This window comes from Gossypium hirsutum, chromosome A01 (genome assembly GCF_007990345.1).
Source record: "Gossypium hirsutum isolate 1008001.06 chromosome A01, Gossypium_hirsutum_v2.1, whole genome shotgun sequence".
In the NCBI taxonomy this organism is placed as follows: domain Eukaryota; kingdom Viridiplantae; phylum Streptophyta; class Magnoliopsida; order Malvales; family Malvaceae; genus Gossypium; species Gossypium hirsutum.
This window is the reverse complement of record NC_053424.1, coordinates 113,370,028-113,387,202: the sequence shown is the minus strand read 5'-3', so window position 1 is coordinate 113,387,202 and position 17,175 is coordinate 113,370,028. Positions and strand designations below refer to the sequence as shown.

Genomic DNA, 17,175 nt, shown 5'->3' with positions numbered 1-17,175 from the left:
TCAAAGAAAACATAAATAAGGCGCGATATGGTTCAGCAAAGTAATAGGACCACGCGCGTAAATTGATCATTTAAGGTAAAAAGGCGCAGATCTGGTCCACAAAATGGGTCAACGCGCAGATCTTCTTCCCCCTAAACGGCACCGTTTCGTATACTCCATAAAAAACACAAGAAAAAACCCTAAAATGACCCCTGATCCCTTTAAACAAAATCAAAACAAATAACCTAAGCTTCCTATCTCTCTCACATTCAGCCGACGGTCATCATGCAAAGGCCTAATCAGGCCCCGTTCGATCACGAATCTGAGAGTTTTGCTAGGCTTAACCTCAATCCTCATCTAAGCTTAGATTACCACGAAGCAAACAAGGATTTCGAGGCCTCCTCAAGAAGATAAGTATTTACGCCTTTATTTATTTGTTTTTTACTTACAATAATGAAGATTAAAGAAGAAATAGACGCAAAATCAAAAGAAAAAAATGAGATTTAAAATCACCTCTTGGAAACTGCTTTTCTTTTTCTATTCAAACTTTTTGTGAGATTTGTATGCATAATCCCTTTTACAGTGTAATCCTAGCCTTTTATAGCCAATATACAGAATAAATAAAAGAAAAATATAACGAGAAAAAACTCTAATTTTTGCTGTCATTTGCTGGCTGATTTTTTCTGTTATTATTTCTGTTATTTCTTGTCGCAGGTTCCATTGTGGTGATGGTCGTACGGAAGGAAGGGCCGTTCGTAGGCGTGCAGTGTAGCGCGCGTGGAAGCCATTGTGGAGCATGGAGACTAGGGCTGCGGCACGAGGCGGCTGATTAGGGTTTGGGGAATATTTAATTTTTGGGCTAATTTAGGTGTTGGGTTGTTTGGGGTTAATTGGGTTAGATTTTTTAGGTTAAATTTATTATTGGATTTAGGGATTTATTTGGGTTATAAATGTAAATAGACATTAGACCTTATTTTATTTTTACTATTTTTTATATTTTGGTTTTTTGGTTCTTGTATGGGCTCGGGCGAAATGGGCCTATTACAAGGAGCACAGAGGACATTAGATAAAGTAAATGAGTGGAAAGGAGTGGGAAGAGTAGTAGAACCAGAGTAAGTAATAGCAACGCCAGAGCCATTACCAATCATTACTTCATCCGAGCTAGTGTAGGGATTGTGAACAGATAGATTTCGCAGATCGGTTGTGATGTGGTATGTAGCACCACTGTCTAATAGCCAGGGATCAGAGGATGAGAAATTAGAGGTAGCTACATGAGCTTGAGGTTTCCATAGTGGAGGCATACGAGATATAGACGAATTCACCTGACGTGGAGGTGCAGCTGCATTCGGAAACTATTGACAAAAGAGAGAGCACTGAGTGACAACATGCCCCTGAGTTCGGCACCACTTACATTTTCCTAAAAAAGGATGCATAGGTCTATTGTATTGTTGAGATGCAGATGGCGTAGGAGACCGGTAAAACCATTGATTGGAGCGTTGAGTGTGAGTTGAGTAGGCGGTGACTGATACACTTTAGAAGGAGTTGTGTAAGGCGAGCTCTCTGTTGATTAGTTTCTCATGAAACTCATCAAAGATGATGGCAGTATTGGGACTATTGACAGCATCGATAATTGGTTGGAAGGTGTCATCAAGCCCTTCTAGGACTTTTTCAATAAGATCCTCTACATCTAATGGTTTACCAAGAGTAGCAAGCTCATCGGCTTAGATTTTAATAGCTTGCATCTAGTCCGTGATAGTTTGGGAGCCTTTGGAAATTTTTTTGAGATTATCTTTGATTTGTTTGATATGACCACGAGATGGACGAGCATAAGTGCTGGCGAGAACCGTCCAAGTTTCAACTGAGGTTATGCACCGTAAGACTAGAGGTACAAGGTTTTGGGAGATGGTGCCAACTAATGCACCAAACAAGAGTTTGTCTTGCTGTAGCCATGTCTGATATGCCGGATTGATGGAGGTTGTGTTATTGGTAGTTTTTGGTGGACAGGGATGTGTGCCATCAATGAATTTGAAGAGTTCATAGCCTATGAGGATGGATTCTATTTGGATTTTCCAGGAAATATAGTTGGTGAAGTTGAGTTTGATAGAGTTCTGGATTGTGACTATGGTGAGGGGATTGTTGGGGTCAAGAGGGTTGGAAAAAGAATTGTCAATAGCCATTGGAATCGAAACCTAACCTCTTTTGAGATAGGCAACTAATATTATATGGAATGAGAGAAACAGAAAGTAATTTAGAGAAGGTTTTTATTCATATCCCTTTGTCAAACAATACCAACCTATACATACATAGAGGAATAACAAACTATTTAACAATAATATATTTGAACTTTAAATAATAGATAATAAAGCTAATAATATTACTAAAGAAAAGGAAGAATCCCAACAACGAGATCAAGGCGGTTGATGAATCTTATCAGGAAGCATGTCTCAAGATACATTCCTCAATGTTTCGAAACCCTAGTTAAGTTTTGATTGTTGAATTGGAATCGTATTTGACCCCGTATAATGCTGAAATATGTTAGATGAAGTCGAACAACATTTCAATGAATGTATATGATTGTCAATGACAATTAATTTGAATTGTCTGGAAAAAAATTATATTAAACTTAATGTATTTATATTGAAATAGTCTAAGTTGCTCTGGCAACGTAATATGATGTTATGCATTCATATCTGTGGATCAGGTTAGATGTGGGGTGTCAAAAAATATATATTATGGGTGCCAAAATTTATATACACAATTATAAGGGAAACTCTGTTTAAATTTAGTAAAAATTTATTTGAGTTGTCTTTTTTGAACTCAAAAAAATTTTATTTTCTTGTTTCTCTTGTTTTAAATTTGTGAGATTATAATTGCTATGACCCAAGCAATTATAATACAAATTTAAAAGTTGAATTTTGATTTTGGACCCCTACATAGAGGAAGTTGATTGCTTTTCTTGGGAAGTCTTAATTTTTATCTTGTGTTTGGTTCTTTGAGTTAAAATCCTCTTTAAGCATTTAAGAGTTCGAGAATAGCGGAGAAGATCATTCAATTAAAAACTTAAAAGCTAGGACTTCATATTGGATTGTTCGACAAATCCGAACACCTTCCCACAACATATCTTGCAATTGCTCCAAAGCTTGGAACATATGTACTCTTAATCAAATGTATACCATTTATAGGTGGTATATTAATTTGCATTGAACACTTGATGGATTAATCTATATGTGTGAATTGGACTGTTTCTATAAGGCTTGTGGTAAAATCTTTATAAGTGCTCATGAAAATCCAGGTATGCTCATGGTCTATTAGGGAGACTACAACTTTGACGGAAAGCAATATTATAGGTGTGATGTGATTAATGAAAATTTTAGTTTACATGATAAATTCATGAAAATTTAAAAGTTTTTTTAATTATTAAGTAAATTATATTTTATTTTTTAGTTTCAATTTATAATCTAAAAACAGTAGAATTAATGCATTTTATCAAAGAAAATATACTGTTTTTTTTTTTGAAATATGTGGGATGTTAGAAATTAAAAGAATTTTAAAACAATTTATTCACATTACTTATATAGACCTTTTCCTTTCTATTTATAAGCCATAATGATTTAATATCTTATAAGAACAGGGGTAAAGGAAGGGCTCCCACCCGAAATTGAGTCCAAAAGATCGGTGTAGTGTAAATTGATGGATTTTTTCCTACATATAAAAGTATGGTGCTTGTTATTTCTTGGAAGTGGATCAATGCAAGAAATAATTTATTATGAGTTGTTGAGGGATTTTTATAAGACATTCATCGTGAACTTCTCAACATGTTTAGTAAGAGCTTACCGCTTGAGTTAGTGAACCAAAGTGATAGCAATCTTACATACAATTCTTTTATATGTTATAGTACATAGGTTTAAATAAATACAAAAGTTGAAATTTTCTTTGTAAGTGATCATATGCACCATCATATAGTTTGTTTCTTTAAGTTTTCTAGGCATTTAATGAGATATTTTTATTTTGTTAAATTATTTAATTTTAGACCGATGATATTATGTAAACTTTTTATGAAAAAAATCTGAAAATAAAATTTAATATTCTAATTGATTTCTTTTTTGTCAGACTTTCTATTTTATGACGATCCATATTTATCATGTATATCTTTTAATTATGTGCGATTTATTGAGTTATTAAATTATTGATTGTGTTTGTTGCATCATGCTTAACACTTTTGTTTCGAGTTACTATTTTAGTCAACTTGTCATCAACTCTTTTTTATTTAACATGGTATTTACTAGAGTGAGGCCAATGACTAATCGTTCATATTTTAAAAACTCATTAATTTAAAACTGCTCCATATATAAAATAAGTACCAGTAACTTATTGTTTTTATCAACTTACCATGAAAGTAATTATATACAGATAACACTATTGATGTATTATTATCTCGAACTTAATCTTAAACACTTCTAACACAATATTTAATTAATACCTGATTGGACATCTAATTGGAAAAAAAAATCCTAGAGTTGAACATACAGACTCATATTCATTAACACAATTCCAGTATGTGCAAACGCAAAAGACACCAGCTTGCGGTTGGCTTACGACCTTACCTACCCGCGAGTTCCGTAAATGGATTGAGTTGGCTGCCTTTAAGAGAGTGATCCATTTGAGTGAAAGATGGGGGCATAGCTGGCCACACAAATGAAGGTCTCTCTTGAGGCACCTCAGGTGGATCAATTTCCCCCAAAAGAACCTGCAAAACAACTCTCATACAAGGCCTGCAATGTGGGTTCGGATGTCAACATGCCAATCCTAGAATCAGCACACGCTCGGCTTCATTCTCGACGAAGTTCCCATCCATCCTGGAATCCATAGCGGCAGTGATATTCCCATCCTCATAGTATTCCCATAGCCAATTGACGATGCTATTGTTGTAATTGTTTTGCTCACTTTTGTTACCAGGTTTCCTCCCGCAAACAACTTCTAAGACGAGAACGCCGAAGGAATAGACATCGGTTTCCACCGTTGCTCGGCTGATAAGAAAGGTTTCCGGAGCCATGTAACCTGGTGTGCCAGCAATCTCTACGGTGGAATAATAAGCCTTCTCTTTTTCATGAATGGTTCGAGCCAACCCGAAATCCCCTAGCGTAGCGATGAACTCTGAGTCCAACATTATGTTGCTGGCTTTTATGTCACGGTGAAGTACCCGCTTTTGACAACCATTGTGAAGATACTCGAGTGCTTGAGCTACCCCTCGTATTATATTTTGCCTTTGCTCCCAATTCAGTTTCGATTCCACCATGCTTGTTTTTTCATCATAAAATATGAACTTATCAAGGCTTCCATTTGGCATGTATTCGTATACAAGAAGGAGCTCACGCCTTTCATAGCACCACCCGATTAACTTCACGAGATTTTTGTGGTTGAGGTTGCCAATTGTTGTTACTTCCGCTATGAATTCTTGCTTGCCTTGATTTGATTTCTTCGACACTCTTTTCACAGCTACGTCCTTGTTTCCCCATGACCCTTTGTACACAGTTCCAAATCCACCTTTCCCAAGCTTGTTATTGGGGCTGAAGTTGCCAGTTGCTTGTTTCAATTCACTGAATCGAAACTTCTTTGGAGCAAAATCCGATCGTCTAATCTCATCTTCTATATTTCTTTGCGCACCTTCAAAATCCTCCTCAATGGGGCCTGTTCTCCGATACAAGTAAAAAAGAACGCCAATAAACAACACCAGAATCACTACTGGAATCATTATCCAAGCTACCGACAACAAGTTCCCCTCTCCTCCGATATCGGTTCCGGAAAACTCCCAGGATTTGACGCAGTTCAGCTGAGTCTCATTGCTTGTTGAAGCAGAGAATCCAACAAACACCTTCTTTGGAAGATAGCTATAAAGATCAAGACGCTGAGAAAGCACAAGAGTCTCGTTTACCCTCACAGTCAAGTTTTGACCATCATATTGAAGAAGAACCCGTAAATCACGACCTCCTGAAATATTAAAACCAAAGTCAGTTAAAGAAACTGAGGCGTTGGAGTTTATGCTGTTTATGTCCAAGCCAGTATGGTTATCATCCAAGTCCTGATCATCGCTCTTCCTTGTGTCGAACTCCACCGCCACCACCGGGGAACCATTCGGATCCGAGTTCACAATCCCAAGCCATCTCCCTTCGCTGTTGGGTGGAAGAGTAGAATTCCCAGCTATTATAAACGCTAGGCCTTCACCCCCAGGAGATGTTTTTTTTTCGATATTGAGGACAAAGGTTGTATTGAAAGAAGCAATGGTGTGACTGTCTCTCCACAATCTAAAAGGTTTCTTATGCACGGCTCGCCCCGATTTATTTTCAATGTATATTCCATTAGAAAAGTCGGGGGTAACTTGGATGGCATTCTGTTCTATGTCAGTAGTGTCCTCGCTCAAGATAAGCTGCTTTTCATCATCTTTCTCGAATGTTGGAAAATTAAACCTAAAGCAGCTTACTTGAATGGAACAAGGAATGAGGAGCACAAGTAGGATTAAAAAGTAGGGTGGTAGTGGTGAAGAACGCATGTTGGTAGCAAAACAACGGAATAATGGATTCTGCTTTTCGTAAAATGTTTTATGGTGAACGACAATATGTAAATGGAGGGGAATTTTTGGTTTTTTATAAGTAAAATGAAATTAAATGATGTTGGGTCAATGAGGATGCAGGCAAAAGATAAACTTATCCAAATTTGTTTTCTTCGGTTATTGATCTATCAGATGTGACTAACAATGGTTTAATAAATAATTTAAACAACAAAAGTGGGGATTGTTGTCTATTTCAACTGGATTATTATTATTATCTTTCTTCCATGGTTGAATAGAACTAGGGTTCAAGGTAAGTTCGTAAGCTAAGTTCCAGGTGTAGATAGAAGCGTAATAGAAAAGTAATAAAAATGTTAGTTTAATATTGTCTCTGATATATGCCTTGAAAATTTTACTCATCTTCCACGAAATTCATTTAGATCAAGCTAAGTCGATGCTTCAATAACATCAGTATAAATAGAGTCCCTCTGCTGGAAAATAATGAAAATAAGGTTACTTAAATTTTCTTCTATAGAGGATCCACGCATGATGGAATTTAAGTCCAATATATTTTGAAACAACCCACATATTATTTATATAAATTAAAATTTGAACTTCAAACATTAATATTTCAAGAGACTTCAATATTTGCCACTTCTTGTAAAATATTAGAAATAAAAATAAAAAAATTTAAAAGAATAAATCATTGATTAAAAAAAAGTTGAAAGCATAAATTAAAAGGGTTAAATTATAATAATATGTCTTTTTTATAAAATTTAAGAATTTAGGTTTTTTTTATATTTATGAGAGTAGGTCATTTTTGGAGAGAAAGTGAAAATCTGTTCTACAATGTGCGTTTTCACTTTCTTATAAATTCTTCTTCTTCTTCTTCTTCTTCTTCTTCTTCTTCTTCTTCTTCTTCTTCTTCTTTTGCGGTTGGAAATTAGAGTTTATGGATTTATTTTTGTTTGTGCTTGAGATAGACATTGTTATAGGTTTAAGGTATATTTGAATTTACGATAATATCATGGAGCTCGACAATATACAACTTTCATCTGCCATGTGAGTATTGAGCCATCACCCGAGAAGTTGGGTCGCATTGCAACTCAAGGTCCCAATTGACGGTGATTATACGATCATGTGTTGAACTGTAACTAAGGCTTCAAATTTACAAAAGTTATGATGTTAAAGGATGGAGTATAATTGGGCCCCCCAGTTGACAATGGTTATGCGAGCACAACAATGAGTTTCATCTCATCAAAGGAGGATGCTATATAAAACTCATACAGAAGTCTAATATTATAGTCATAACGAAAAACACAAGGGCCTTCCAGTATAATCAAATAATTCGTTTTATCCATCACCACCAAATGCTCTAAGCCTGTTACTATAACTTATACAGAGTTGGGGACAACAAGAAACAACCGTTGCCACCCCAATTCGTGTTTCATCTTTTCCGCTAAAAATCTTGTTTCCGCCAACTTAATCACACGTTATGTTGGAAGATCTAGTTTGAAAAATGCAGTGGAAAATAGGTTTAAGGGAAAAACTAAAGTTTAATTTTTTTTCCCAATATCTTGGTTGTGTTATCTAAAATAATAAACACTTAATCAAAATCGTTCATTTATGATTCGTCTAGGATGAACACTTCGATCGAGTAGTGTTCTCCTCTATTCTTAAGCTCACGTCTGCTGAGTGTGGGTTCGCTTCAAATCAGAAATTTTTTCACAAAATTATCAGTGGAGTAATTTCTTAATTTCTCTAAACTTTTGGGGTCAAGTCATTAATAATAAGAATATCTCTAGAAATTTTTTGAAATAATTTCTTTAGAGATTTTTCTCTTTACAATTTTTTTTGAATTCAAGTGTGAGAATAAAATGACCCAGACTCTCTTTATTCAACTAGGACTAGAATTAATCACATTAATATTAAATTAAAAAATATTATCTAGATAAATATTAAATTAAAGATAATAAATTTATTTAAACAATATCATCTTTGAAAAAGTTAATTTGAAATCAAGTTACCCGATACAGTCCCACTAAGAGTCTAATTTTTCCATTGCTCTACCACCAAAGAGCCACCGCCACTGACCATCTACCGATCGCCGGATCATCGCCATCGCAGTCGTTGTGCCTAGCAGTGCCATCACCTACATGACTCCCTCGACACCCCGAACTGTCATTGTTTTACTTGGATGGGCTTAGTCAGCTCAGTGCCTCATCGCGAGGTCACTGGTGTTGTGGCTATGGCGGGGCTAGCTGTTCGAACAGTTGGCCCTACGCCTAGCCTACCCTTTTCCCTAATCGAAAAGTGCCTATCCAGGCCAGTGGTTTGCACGACCAATCGCACAGGGTCCAACATCCCTCGACTAGGTGTTCACATGCCTAGCCCGATGCTGTAAATGGGGTTAGTCAAAACCCTCAACAAACTGTTCTAATAGCTTGCTACCATGGCCAATGCACCATCGGCTAGGCATCGCATGCCTAGCTGGTGCAGTAGCCGGTTCGGTTGATGCTGATTTGGTCTGAGCCAGTGACGTTGTGGGCTTTGTTTCACACACTGGGCCCGTTTTTGGTTCTCGGGTCCAATATCAAGTTTAATTACTCATTGGGCTATTTTTTTATCAGGGGTCCACTCGAGACAATAAAAATGGTAGTCAATACCATGCTCACGATTGAAAAGGAGTATGTAACCGCCAATTTTTAATTTTTCTAGTTTTGTCGCCCGATACATCTCTCAAGACAATGTCGCAAACATCTTTAATCCCCAACTAAGTCATCCCGTTTCTTTCAAGTTGACTAGTAGTAATAGCCACCTTAAATGTACCATATTTTGAGATTTATCTGGTATGAACAGACCCTCGATCAACCTCAAGATGAATGTGCACATGAACTATTCTTTTTCAACATCACTCGCGAAGGCGTCGATACATTTGAAGCTCTCCTCCAACCATCCCATCTCAATCCGGTTACCCTTAAACTTGTTCGACACCTTCCCTAGTAATTCTCACATGTTGCACTCCAATCAGCATTCGCCACTACACTCATAACAACTTCCCCATCAATCAATAGACCGAGTTGTAAACCAATGTCATCAAGTGTAATTTTACACTCACTGTAGGGAAGATGGAATGTGTGTGTCTTGAGTCTCCATCTTTCCACCAAAGCATAAGTGGGGGATCCAATTTAGTCCCCCCGAGCATGTGAACCACGTACAAGAATTCTGCATCTTGCAAGTGTACATGAATGGCAACTGATGCACTCACACTTAAATTGTGTATGTAGGTCTCTAAAATTCAATCTTCGGCCTAAGTATATAAATATAAAAAATTTATAACATAATGTTAACAGCATAATAATTAACTAGTTAAAATTAAATAATTTAATAATATTTTCTTACCATTTATAATTGGACGCCGGAGATGTGCTTGTCATCCAAACGAATAAACTGAATTTTCATTTTACAACTTATAAGGAATAAAATAAAATCGAAGAGAATAGGATTGAGAGAAAGATTTAAAATGAAATTATTGAGAGAATTGAAAGAATAGGTTTGAATGAAAAGAATGATATTTAGAGGGGTTTATAAAGAAAAAAAATATGGTTGTTGGGGGATGTAGCCGTTTGGGGGAGGGGGGAATGTTACCGTTGCCTGGACGTGTTTTTACTTTCTCCCTCCAAAAACTGCCTATTCTCATCACTATATATAAAAAAAATCTAAATTCTTAAATTTTATAATAAAAAATGGCATATTCTTATAATTTAACCAAGTTAAAATTGTTAATTAGAATTTTCAAATTTGTAAAATGAGAGGAAGGACTAATTGAGAAAGACTATAACTATGAGAGGAAGGAAATATAATAGAAAAGGTAATTTTAAAGTAAAATAATATTAATATCATCTATAGATTTAATTTTGATTTAAGGGTTAACAAGGGTGAAATTCACGTTAATTTAAGTGGATCTCTTCTTTTTATATTTAATATTTATATCCGAAGTCTCCAAAAATTGGAAGCAATCTTAAGTGTAATTTGAATTGAAATTTAACATGTCTCATCTTATATATTTATTTTTTTATGATTCTTTCCATTGAAAACCAATTAAATGAAAAATAATTTTTATATAATAATTATTTAATTTAATGATACTTATATAACAATTAATATATATATCACTTGTATGAAAATATTGAAAACGAAAAAAAAGGAAATTATTGAAATTGAAATGTATATTTTTATAAGTTGAAAATTGCAATTTATATTATTTCACTCAATATATTAATTACTTCAAGTAATATAACACTACAGGGAAATACAGCTTTAGCGGCGTTTTTAGTGGCGTTTTAACAAAAAATGCCACAAATATTTTACAAAAACGCCGCAAAAAACTGAACAATAGCGGCGTTTTTGGCAAAACGCCACTAAAAATTGATCAATAGCAGCGTTTTCGGCCAAACGCCACTAAAAACTTATCAATAGCGGCATTTTTGGCCCAAACGCCACTAAAAACTAATCAATAACGGCATTTTTGGCCCAAACGCCACTAAAAACTGATCAATAGCAGTGTTTTTATGTAAAACACCACTAAAAACTGAGCAACAGCGGCGTTTTTGGTCCAAACGCCGCAAAAAGTTGAGTAGTCATTTTTTAGTAGGGTAATCGACACTCGTTTTGATTTGATCTGATTTAATTTTCATATTATTTTCTTATTTTTTTTTTGAATTCGATTTAATTATTTTGGTATTTGAAACTAACTTTATAAAAAATATAAACTACACTATTCATCACTTAGCTATGAGAAAGTTTCATTTTAGTTACTTAATTATGAAAAGTTACAAATTGATAACTAAACTATTTAGAAGTTTTCATTTAAGTTACCAAGCTGTTAAAATCGACGTTGTATGGCTTTCTGTAAACCCTTAAGTCTTAAACATTAAACCTAAACCCTAAATTCTAAAACATAAACCATAAACACTAATCCATAAACTCTAAAACCCTAAACCCCCAAAAAAATCATATAGATGTTGATGTGTATATACATAGATATTAATGTAAAAGCTTATGTTTATAATCACTACAGCAAAATAGACTTTTAGCGGTGTTCTGTTAGGCCTATAAGCGCCGCTAAAACAATTTGCGGCGTTTTTATAAGCGCCGCAAAAAACGCCGCTATAGATAACACCGCTAAAATTTGCGGCGTTTGTGGGAAAAGCGCCGCTAAAGGTCATGACCTTTAGCGGCGCTTTTCCCACAAACGCCGCTAAAAATCATAACCTTTAGCGGCGCTTTTACCACAAACGCGCTAAAAAAATAACCTTTAAAAAATTATTTTAATTAAATAAACATTTATTTCTATGATAAATATTATATTATGTAACTATATGTAACACCCCGAACCCGAAACCGACACCGGAGTCGAACACGAGGTGTTAACTGGCTTTAACCTCTTACAAAATTTATTTTCCAGACACTGCTCAATCTGTGTACTAGTCGTTTTAAAAATCATATCTTGAGTTTCGTAACTCGAAAATCAGTTTCGTAATTTTTCCCAGAAACTAGACTCATGTGCCCATCTATGTATTTTTTTTCTAGAATTTTTGGTTGGGCCAATTAGTACAGTTTATTAGTCAAAGTTCCCCAAGTTGCAGGGGTCAACTACACTGACCTTTGCCCATTACGACTTGGATATCTCCCTGCACGGGGCTTCAATACTGTTGCCGTTTGTTTCTATGAAAACTAGACTCAGAGAGGAATCTGTACATATATGGTACGACCCCTAATTATCTCTGGTTAATTTATAATGAATTTCCAAAGTCGGAGCAGGGAATCCAGAAACCGTTCTGGCCCTGTCCCACTAAAATCTGATTATCTCTTAATACACTGCCCATATGATCTTTTCGTTACTTCCTCATGAAAGCGGACTCATCGAGCTTCGATTACATAATTTATTCATCAATTAATTCCACTCCTACTATTTTTAGTGATTTTTCAATCTCATGACACTGCTGCTGCCAGCATCTGTTACGAAAGTAACTAGGTCCATTTCATGCCTACCCTTGATCCAATTCAATCGAACATTCGTGCCATTTTCGCATGGCTTAAAGTTTACATGCCATAATTCAAACACAACGTACTAGCTTATACATGCCAAAATGATCTTCTAAACACACTAAGAAGAAAGTACCAAAACTTGCTATCCGGTGTGATGACTTCGATGACGGCCCGACCCCGCAAAAATAGATGAGTCCAAGCAACCTATAATGGGTGACAAGGAAACATCGAGTGAGTTTATAACTCAGTAAGTCATAAGCAATGCACTACCATCTATCGACAACATTATCACAAGAGGAAACAAAATGGAACGAGACAATTTACTCCATCCATACCGAACCATACCATAGTTCCTCCAACCTCTCAATTCAATTTCATATCAATTCATGCATTCACATTCTATATACTCATCAATAGGACATTGAAGCAATTTCATAAGTCAATTTATTTTCGTTACAATCAAACGACTATACGGCCTTTCACCCATCCTACGATAAATTTTATGTACGTGACTTCAAGTATATATGTCACATAGGATCGAACTTACCGAGCTCAACACCAAGTATAAGCATAGCACCTATTAACCACGTACTCAAGGCACTTACCCGACCCGCTGTCTGCGATCGACTCAATAGTGTCGCACACATAGTGTCCATAATGATTCACGAATGTATATTGAGCCCGCACACTCAGTGCTATATAATCAACTCGCACACTTAGTGCCACGTAATCAAATTGCACACTTAGTGCTACATAGTCAGACTCGCACACTTAGTGCCGCATGGTCAATTCGCACACTTAGTGCATCATATTCATTTCGCACACTTAGTGCAACATAGTCGAATCGCATACTTAGTGCTGTACAATTTAATCCCGCGCACTTAGCGCCAATCTCATGGTCATAAATGGTTATCCCGCACGTTTAGTGCCGAGATCAACAACTCAGTACATCTTACCTCTTTTCATTCATTCAACAATTTCATCATCACATACGTACATGCATATATATATATATGTATATTTATTCATTCCAATCAGCATCAATACATACACATTATGACCATTTGAAATAATACCCACTACATGCTTAATGACTTACTTTATGTTGGGTAAAATAATTCCGAGTCGGCTACTCGATGACCTTCGATTTCCCCTTGTTGGACGCCTCTCCTTTAGGTTCTTGAGCTTAAATAATACAAATAAGAGTATTCAATATTTAACCCAATAATATGAATTTATTTATCACATTCGGCAATCACACATCATTAAATTTTCAAACCAAGACGTCATTATATGACCACATATACACATATCCATATACTTAAGCTCAATAATTATAATGTAATATCATGTACCCACTTTAAGTATATTGCCGAATATACTTAATCATACATACACCTAACCAAAACAATTTCCTAAAATCTTCATATCATTTATACACTAGGCCGATTGCTCTCACCAAGTTCACCTATATTCTTCAACAATTCCTTCATTGATCAAGCACATATTCGGCTAAGAAATGGCAATTTTAGCAACCTTCGATTTAGTACTTAACTTTTACCACATATCAAATAACTCACTTCCTTACTCATGTGACCACGTATATTCGGTCATGCATACACACATAAAATCAATTTGAAGACTCTATCAATCCAACATACATTCGGCACCTTCATCCACCATTCTACCAAGCATGTAATATTCAAACACAACCAAACTCACATTCGGCCCTAGCTCATAGCAAGGTAGCCGATTCTTTTTTTTTTTATAGTTCAAACACTCCTCTATCATCATTCACCTAACTTTAACATGAAACAACAAAACTCACCATTTCTCATCCAAATAACATGAACAACAACCATTCCTTGAACACTTTCTCATGACCGATTGCTCATGTTATCAACAAGATTCAAGGTTTGAACATGGGCTATTTAAAACATGCATGCATCTCAAAGACAACATTAAACATACCTTGGTCTAAAGGACCACCTTGGCCGAATCTTGTTTCCCCTTCTTCCTCTAGTTAGAACAATTGCAAAAGAAAGAAAATATGAACACTCCTTCTTCCCTCCTTATTAAGCATTCAAACTCCCTCATTTTTCATGCCACAACATCAAACACTCTCCCTAAGCACAAACAATGGCCGAATTCCTTCCAAGTTCTTTTCTCTCCTTCTTTTTCTTGGTTTTTCGGCTAGGAGATGGCAAGTATGACACCCTTTTTTTGTTGTTCCCTTTTCTATTATTATCCCCATCATTTGTTCACCAAAGAATCATATTAAATTAGAATGAGTGGAGCATTATCACTCCTTGGCCGGCCACCATAAATTTTATGGGCAAATTGACATGCAAAACCATGTTTCTTCAACCTATTATTAATTAATCCTTATAATTCATCTATCATCTTTCCTAGCTTCGTCAACTAGGTCCTTTTTGAATGAATTCACAATCCTAATGCTAATATTAAGCATTTAATTTCTCATACATTCACTGTCACACAACAATTTATGCAATTAAAACACGAAAATAAATTTTTGGCTCGGTAATGTGGTCTCGAAACCACATTCCGACCAGGGTCTAATTTGGGTTGTCACACTATACATTTTTAAGGATAAATAAAAAAATACTGTTTAAATTAAATTTTCTATGAAAATTTTAACTTTAAAACTAAATATAAAAATTGATGAATTTAAATTTAAATTTTAAAATAATAAATTAATAACACAATTAAAATCTAAAAGTTAGAACTCAAGTTATCTTAAATATTAAAATAAAAATAAAAATATAGAATCAAAACTAAAATAAATAATAAAAATTAGATTAAATATAAAGATATAAATAAAATACAGCAAGTCCAAATACAACATCTTGTTTGCGAACCTAAACAACATTAAAAATTGGAAATTTGGTCTTTTATAAAAAGACAAATTGCTAAGTTTTGAACTAGGAATTCTAATACCTCGAAGGATAATGCAAAGTTTAAAGCTTCATAAATTACACTTTCATCAGGACAAGATGCCAATGAACCTACAAACAGAAAATATTATAGATTTGAATAGTCTGCAAGCGTCTAAAGGATTTTTGTACACTACTCCAGTCTATTAATGCAGAAGTCATTAAAAAGGTTGTGCATAATATGTACCTACAACATACAAAATAATGTAACGTGAAACCCAAATCCGTTAACTACAAAATTGAAGGAAAAGAGAAAACAACTTAATATTTCGGTTAATTTGGTTGGTTTTTGTTAACGAAACAAAATTAACCTTCAACATTTTTTCAATGGATAATTCTACATATCCAACCAAAATATCAGAACAAATCAAAATCTAGAAGCTCAATACAATGAAGATATTAATCACCATCAGATGTTAAATTAACACATACTAAAAGTTCAAAACAAATAAAATGAAGGTATAAAAACTTAACAGGACTAATCCTAACTAATAACCAAAATAACATTCAAATATCAAATTTTCTTAAAATCTCTTCTGTTAACCAAACTGAATTTTTTATGGTTAACCAACAAACCAAATTTGGTCAGTTAATTCAGCTAAAAATAAAATAATATTAGCAACAAATTTTAAATTGAATTTCAGGATTATGTCAAATTTTCCTAGAAAACTTCTAGTCAATAAAAATTTTGAGAAAGCTGTCCAAAAACTCCAACACTCAAATAAACTATGTAATAGCCCAAATTTAACCGGGCCTCAAAACCAAATGAAATAAATAAATGATTGTTTATTTAACAGTCCATATAAAGTCCAGTTTACAAGAGCCCAAACACAGGCCCAAATACCTCAAACCCGTTATACCTAAACAGACCGGCTACAGCCCAATAGCCTAGACTACCCGTGTACCCAAATATACCCGTAGCCCAACTTAAACTAGACAGACCCAGGACTAAAGTGGCCCAACTGGCTCAAACCATTACACCAAGGCAGGAAACCCTAGTGTTTCTGCCTTCTTTCTCCTCGAGCCGTCATCACTTCTGGAAAGTTCGATGAGCGTTTGTCCAGCTCCCAAATCGAGGCCACCGTTCAAGGCACTGTCTCAGGGTTTGTCAGTGTCCCATCAACGCCTCACCGTCTCCACGAATCCTCACCACAGGACTTCATGCCTCCATCAACGCCAGCAGCCCTTGAATCACTGAGATCCTCGTGGTCACCTGCAAGAAAAGGAAAGACATCAAAGTAAAACTACAGCAAGTAGATTAGAACAGGGTAAGGAAAGAAATCGAAAGATTTCTTTCCAAAATAGGTAGTAGATCAAGGCTATAAAGCCTTTTATCAAATCTGTAAGAACAGGCTAACACATAGACATAAGAGCACAGAAGAATCAAAAAATACTCACAGAGATAGAAAAAACAGACCACAAAAGCATTGTACACCAAACATTTGTAATAATATTTTAAAAGGTGATTATTTTTCATACTTTGTTTTCCTTTCTCTTTTACAAACATATGAATAGTTTTTTAAAAAAAAACAACAGTAACATTTTAAAGAGAGGGAGTCACCTATGGAAGGACGAGGGTTTTTTAACCCTCAGACCACCGTGTACGACGGCGCGTGTGGCGCGTGTACAGAAAAAGAGCACATTGAG

The 17,175-nt window shown here is 35.2% G+C and overlaps 1 pseudogene; it reads right to left on the bottom strand.

Annotated features, from left to right (window-relative positions):
- Positions 1-4,328: 4,328 nt before the first annotated feature.
- LOC107930489 (probable L-type lectin-domain containing receptor kinase S.5) lies at positions 4,329-6,787 on the bottom strand (annotated as a pseudogene).
- Between the last annotated feature and the right edge of the window lie 10,388 nt (positions 6,788-17,175).